The sequence below is a fragment of the Primulina tabacum genome, chromosome 14 (assembly GCF_025594145.1).
Source record: "Primulina tabacum isolate GXHZ01 chromosome 14, ASM2559414v2, whole genome shotgun sequence".
In the NCBI taxonomy this organism is placed as follows: Eukaryota; Viridiplantae; Streptophyta; class Magnoliopsida; order Lamiales; family Gesneriaceae; genus Primulina; species Primulina tabacum.
The window spans coordinates 7,841,915-7,848,473 of NC_134563.1; positions in this window are offsets into that span (position 1 = coordinate 7,841,915).

Here is a 6,559-nt window from a genome sequence, read left to right on the forward strand (position 1 = left end):
TTTGTGCCTGATCTCCTCCAATAACCTTTTGATCAATATTGCCTCCTTGCAAGCTTGAGTGGCTACCATATATTCTGCCTCTGTTGTAGATAACGCCACAACTGTCTGCAGTTTTGAAACCCAGCTTACTGCTCCTCCTGCAAATGTAAACACATAACCAGTAGTAGATTTCCTCTTATCAGGATCACCTGCATAATCTGAATCGACATAGCCCCTGAGTGTAAAATCTGATCCTCCGTAACATAATGCAGCATTCGAGGTACCCTTAATGTATCTAAGGATCCTCTTAACAGTGCTCCAATGCTCTCTTCCAGGATTCGCCATATACCGACTAAGTGCTCTCACTGCTTGAGCAATGTCCGGTCTTGTACAGATCATAGCGAACATCAAACTTCCCACTGCTGATGCATATGGTACTCGAGACATCTCCATCCTCTCTGCTTCACTGCTAGGACACATCTCGGAGGATAACTTGAAGTTAACAGGAAGAGGGGTCGATATTGGCTTACTGTCTTGCATGTTGAAGCGTTGCAATACTTTCTTCAAATAATTTTTCTGGAAAAGCCAAATCTTTCTGTTACTTCTATCTCGGTGAACTTGCATCCCTAGAATCTTGTTTGCTGGTCCCAAGTCCTTCATATCAAATTCCCTAGCCAACTGTGCCTTCAATCCTTGGACCTGATCTTTGTTGGGGCCTGCTACCAACATGTCGTCCACATATAACAGCAAAATAATATAATTATCACCAGACCTCTTGAAATATGTACAAGGGTCTGCACTCAGTCTGTTTTATCCAAGGCTCATGATATAGGAATCAAATCTCTTGTACCAACACCTCGGCGCCTGTTTGAGACCGTACAGAGATTTGTTCAACATGCAAACCAAGTTCTCTTTGTCTTTTTTCCGCAAAACCTTCTGGCTGGAGCATATAGATTTCTTCTTCAAGATCTCCATGAAGAAATGTTGTTTTCACATCTAGCTGTTCTAGATGTAAGTCAAACACCGCACACAATGCCAACACTACTCTGACTGTTAGTAAGTCGAACCACAGGAGAAAATATCTCATTGAAGTCAATGCCTTCTTTCTGAGCATACCATTTTACCACCAATCTGGCACGATACCGCTCCACTTGGTTATTGTCATCACGCTTGATCTTATAGACCCATCTGTTTTCAATGGCTTTCCTCCCTCGTGGCAGTGTAACAAGATCCCAAGTTTTATTCCTGTCTAATGCCTCCAACTCTTCTTGCATTGCTATCATCCATAAGGATACATCCGGGCTTCGAGTAGCCTCGTGGAAACTCGATGGCTCACCATCCTCTGATAATAGACAATATGCAATGTTGCTTTCATTGACATAATCTGAAAGCCAACCTGGTGGTCTTCTGTCTCGAGTTGACTGCCTCACATTGGAAACCTCAGAGTCAACATGCTCTTGTTCTTCGTGCTCTGGTACTGCTTCACAAGAAACCTGACCTTCCTCCGTCTTATTTTCCACCTGAAATATAGTAGTTTCTGAATTCAATGTGCCTTTGTCTCCCTTTACTTTATCTTCCTCGAAGATAACATCCCTGCTGATGACAAGCTTGTGAACAGTAGGATCCCACAAGCGAAACCCCTTTACTCCATCAGCATAACCCAAGAAGATATATTTTCTGGATTTCGAATCCAACTTCGATCTTTCTTGCTCATTGTATAGAACGTACACAGGACTCCCAAATGTATGCAAATGAGAATAAGTTGTCGGCTTCCCGGTCCACATCTCCATCGGAGTCTTCAGATCAATCGTCACTGAAGGAGAACGATTGATAATATAACAAGCGGTTTTGACTGCTTCTGCCCAAAATGACTTTTCTAATCCTGCAGTCCTCAACATAGCTCTTGTTTTGTCCAACAAGGTTCTGTTTATCCGCTCCGCCAATCCATTCTGTTGAGGTATGTAAGCCGTCGTGAATTGTCTCTTGATGGCCTCATGTTGACAATATGCATCAAATTCATCACTGGTATATTCTCTTCCATTGTCAGTCCTTAGACACTTGATTTTCTTTTCTGAATCAAGTTCAACCCGCGCTTTGAAATCTTTGAAGATCTTGAAAACATCTGATTTCATCTTGATTGGATACACCCAACATCTCCTAGAGAAATCATCAATGAACGAGACAAAGTATATCACTCCTCCTAGGGATACAACCGGTGCTTGCCAAACATCCGAATGAATCAGCTCCAATATGCTTTTACTCCTGGCAGTAGAAGTGCCAAATTTTAATCTGTATTGTTTACTGGTAACACAGTGCTCACAAAAGGGTAGTGACACTTTTGTAAGTCCCGGCAGCAGCTTCCGTTCTGAGAGAATTTTCAACCCCCATTCTGACATATGCCCGAGCTTTCTATGTCATAACACTGTTAATTCTTCTCCTGAACCAATTGATGCAACAGCTAGTTCTGCCTCTTTGTGTGTTTCTCCCAAAAGTACATACAGATTTGCAGCAATCTTTTTCGCCTTCATAACCACAAGCGCGCCTTTCATAATTTTCATGATCCCGTTCTCGATACGAGTTTTGCACCCGATATCATCCAATTGTCCCAAGGACAAAAGATTTTTCGTCATTCCTTTCACATGTCGTACCTCCTGTATGGTGCGAATGGTGCCATCAAACATTTTAATTTTGACAGGTACCGACCCCAGCGATTTCCAAGGCATGATCATTTTCCATCAATACAGATCCTCCTGAGACTGGTTCATAATGATCAAACCATTCTCTCCGAGACGTCATATGCCACGTCGCTCCTGAATCCATAATCCATGTGTCAAAAATTTGTGCCTGCCTTCTGCAACTGTTACTGCTTCGCTGAATAATATTTCATCACTGCCTGAAGTACTGGCCACATTTCCTTGAGAACTTTTATCGATACTCGTATAGTCTCTCTTGAAGTGCCCTTTACCGCCACATTTAAAGCAGTAAATATTTTTCTTCTTACTTCTCGACTTTGATCTACCTCGCCTTTGGCTCCCACTGGAGTCACGGTCCATAAACCTTCCTCTTATCATCGGAGAAGCCTCTGCTTGCTTCGATGTTACCAATCTATCATCCTTATTCTTGCGACGGCTTTCTTCTCCGAGAACCGCAGTTAAGACATCGTCGAATCTTAGAAAGCCCATAAGAATATTGTTGGTTATGTTGATGATAAGTTGATCATATGAATCTGGTAGACTTTGAAGTAGAAGCTCCGCACGTTCATTTTCCCCTATTTTATGCCACATGGAAGTGAGTTGGGCAAATAGAGTATTTAATGTGTTGATATGGTCGGTCCTCGATGAGGATTCCGCCATCCGAAGAGTATAAAGCCTTCTCTTTAAAAAAATCATGTTGTGTAGCGACTTGACCTCGTACGTCTTTGTCAGAGTATCCCAGATAACTTTGGCTGTTTTTATCTCAGAGATACTTGACAAAACTTTGTCTGCTATAGCCAAGTGTAAATTGGCAACAACATTATCATTCATCTCGTTCCACTTTTCATCATCTGTAATCTCCACCGGTCTATCTCAAATAGCCGCCAAGCAATTCTCCTTTCTTAAAACTGCTTGTATCTTTATTTTCCACAGCATAAAATTGCTTCCGTTGAACTTTGCTATCTCGTAACTTCCCGCCATTATGCCTACAATAATTTTAATAGACTGGAAAAAATAATCCCGCCTTAAATAAAAAATCTCAAAAAAAAATCTTTTCTGATGTGGAAGATCAGTCTAGGCTGCAACCACAGAGCATACTCAGAATTTTAAGAAATTTTAAACCAAGGCTCTGATACCACTTGTTGGTCCTACGTGCGGAATTTAAGATAATAAAACCCGAAAATAAAGAATAAAATGGACATCGAGATTTACGTGGAAAACCCCTAAAAATTATTAGGGTAAAAACCACGGGCAAGATGAAAAGAATTTTCACTATAATATTTTGTGGTGTACAACTCACTCACTGTGTTTCCAAAGAGAACACGCACTCTCTTAATACAGGAGAACAAAACACCTCACAAATATTATAGAACTAAGCACTCAAATGCTTATAAGATGAGAGAAAACTCGAAGAAAGGATGATTTCAGAATGAAGGAATGGAGCTCGCACAGATACAGGAGTAATGTGCGGCATCTGCTTGTTCATTTTTGCCTAAAAAATAAAGGACTTCCCGCTGGTGGTCGAACAGACACTGACCTCTGGCGAAAATCTATGGAAACACCATTCGAAGCTAGCCAATCCATGCCAAGAATGATGTCAAACTCAGGTATCGGTAGTACAATCAGATCTGACTGCACAACATTCATCTGTAAATGAAGCTCCAAACTCTTCATTATCTTTAAAGTAAACATCTGATCACCAGATGGAATCGATACTCTAAAGCCCAAATCCATGCCCTTTGGTATAATTTTCAGTCGTTTTACAAATATCTCGGATATAAATGAATGTGTAGCTCCTGAATCTAGCAGTACATATGTAGCTACACCTGCAATAAATATTCTTCATGTGACAAAAATACCATCAAAATCGTTCAAGCCTAATAAATTCAAGAAATTCTGACAATATAACCCATAATTCTGGAAAATTATTCCGATAAATCCTTAAAATTCTCGAATTACACAATTTGACACACATAATTTCGAAAAATTGCAATTCGGTCCTTGAATTTCTCGAATTAATCCAATTCTCACCCCAAAATTTTGAATTATTGCATAAAGGCCCTTAATAATTTCGGCTTTTCTAGCTCGGACCCTCAATTTTGAATTTCACATAATTGACCCTAAAATCATAGAAATTCACAAGATAGTCACTGTGTTTCTCAAAATTTTAATTTAGTCCCTGAATTTGCATAAATTCCATATTTACCCCTAGATATTTCGGTCACCTCAGATCCAGTCCCTGGACTAACTAAAATTATAGTCTGACCCATGAATCTCTCTGCTATATGCAATTCCACCCTCAATAATTCTTAAATTAACTCAATGTTATTACTTAAATTTATCTAATTAAAGAATAAAATCTAATTTTATTTTAAGTTCTTGATTCCCAAAACAACTCTATTAACCAACTTACCATTTCATGCAAATCGAGCAATGTAAAAATGTTAATTAAATAGGTTACCAGTTATCAATATCGTGTCAGGCTCCGCTTCTTGATGCGAACACGGATGGGCAAGTCCCAAGGAAAGCATGAGATCCTTTAGAGTTGGTAGAGGGACCAATCACGAGGGGTCGACTGAAGAGGTTTAAAGAGGCATTGCATGGGCTTATGAGCAATGAAGAAGGACTTACAAGCAAGGTTCAGAGTGCTGAAAGATTTGTGATGCATGGGAGTAAATTTGGGAGTCATAGGAACACCATTCAAGTGATGAACAAAGAAAATGGCCAGAATACTCCGTGCCCGAGCGGTAAAAAAAACTACCGCCCGAGCGCCAGACGTACTGTCCAAGAGGTGATTTCCAGAACACTCGGCGCCCGAGCGGTCACATTCTACCGCCCGAGCGCGAATAGTACAGAACCCTCGGCTCTCAAGCGGTCAAATTCTACCGCCCAAGCGCGAGTCATATTCGAGAAATTATTTATTTCCTTGATTAGAGTCCTAATTATTTTGGCCACTAAATATTGTTATCTTTTGAGTATGTAAACATGATATGGACGAAAAATATAGACAATTCATATTGTTATTGATATTTTATCAAAGTTTTAGAGTTTTCTCTCAAAACATTCAAAGCATTGCTTTGTTCTTCAAATCAAACTTATCAAAGTTTTTACTTTGTGGCGTTTGTCGATCGTTCTTGAACAGATTGTCAAGGGCTTGTTCTTTGAAGGTTCGTCAAATTTCGGTTGTTTCTTTGTGATTATTTGTTGCTAAACTTGTCATAGTTTAGAGGTGAAAATCACATATTGCTTGAATCAAAAGATCGGGACAACACGAATTCCTTGTTCGTTATTAAATTGAGGGCGCGATTCATATTTAATTGTGTTTGCTTTTTATTCGTACCTGGATTAATATCATTTGGTATCAGCGCTTAGGGTTCATTGAATTCAAGTAAGTTATCTTGTTCGTAGATCTTCAGATATGTGTTATCTCTTTGTTCGTCTCCAGATCTGTTTTTGTTTTATCGTTCTTCGTACTTTTTTTCGTGAATCTGTGATTCTCGAAAAAAAATTGTGATTACTTTTCTTGGTGATTTTCTAGTGCACAATCCTTGTGCAAGAGCAAAAAAAAAGTACAAAAAATCTGAAAATTCACAATTGTTTTTTTTTTTTTTGAGTATCTTGTTCTATTTCTTTTAGAGAGTCATATTCATTTGCCTCTTACAGTCAAAAAAAAAATTATATTTATTCAAATTGCTTGTCTACGCAGTCTAAATGAGTCGATCGCAATTGTTCACAAGTTGAACTTGATTGTTTGATATATACAAATACAAAGCTTGAGCACCCTTTCGAGAAAACTATCAAATTCGAGTGAAAAAATTTGAGTGCGAGCGTTATTTCTTTGGAGTGACTGGTGAGTATTTGTTGTGAGCAAAAAAAAATAAGAGAGG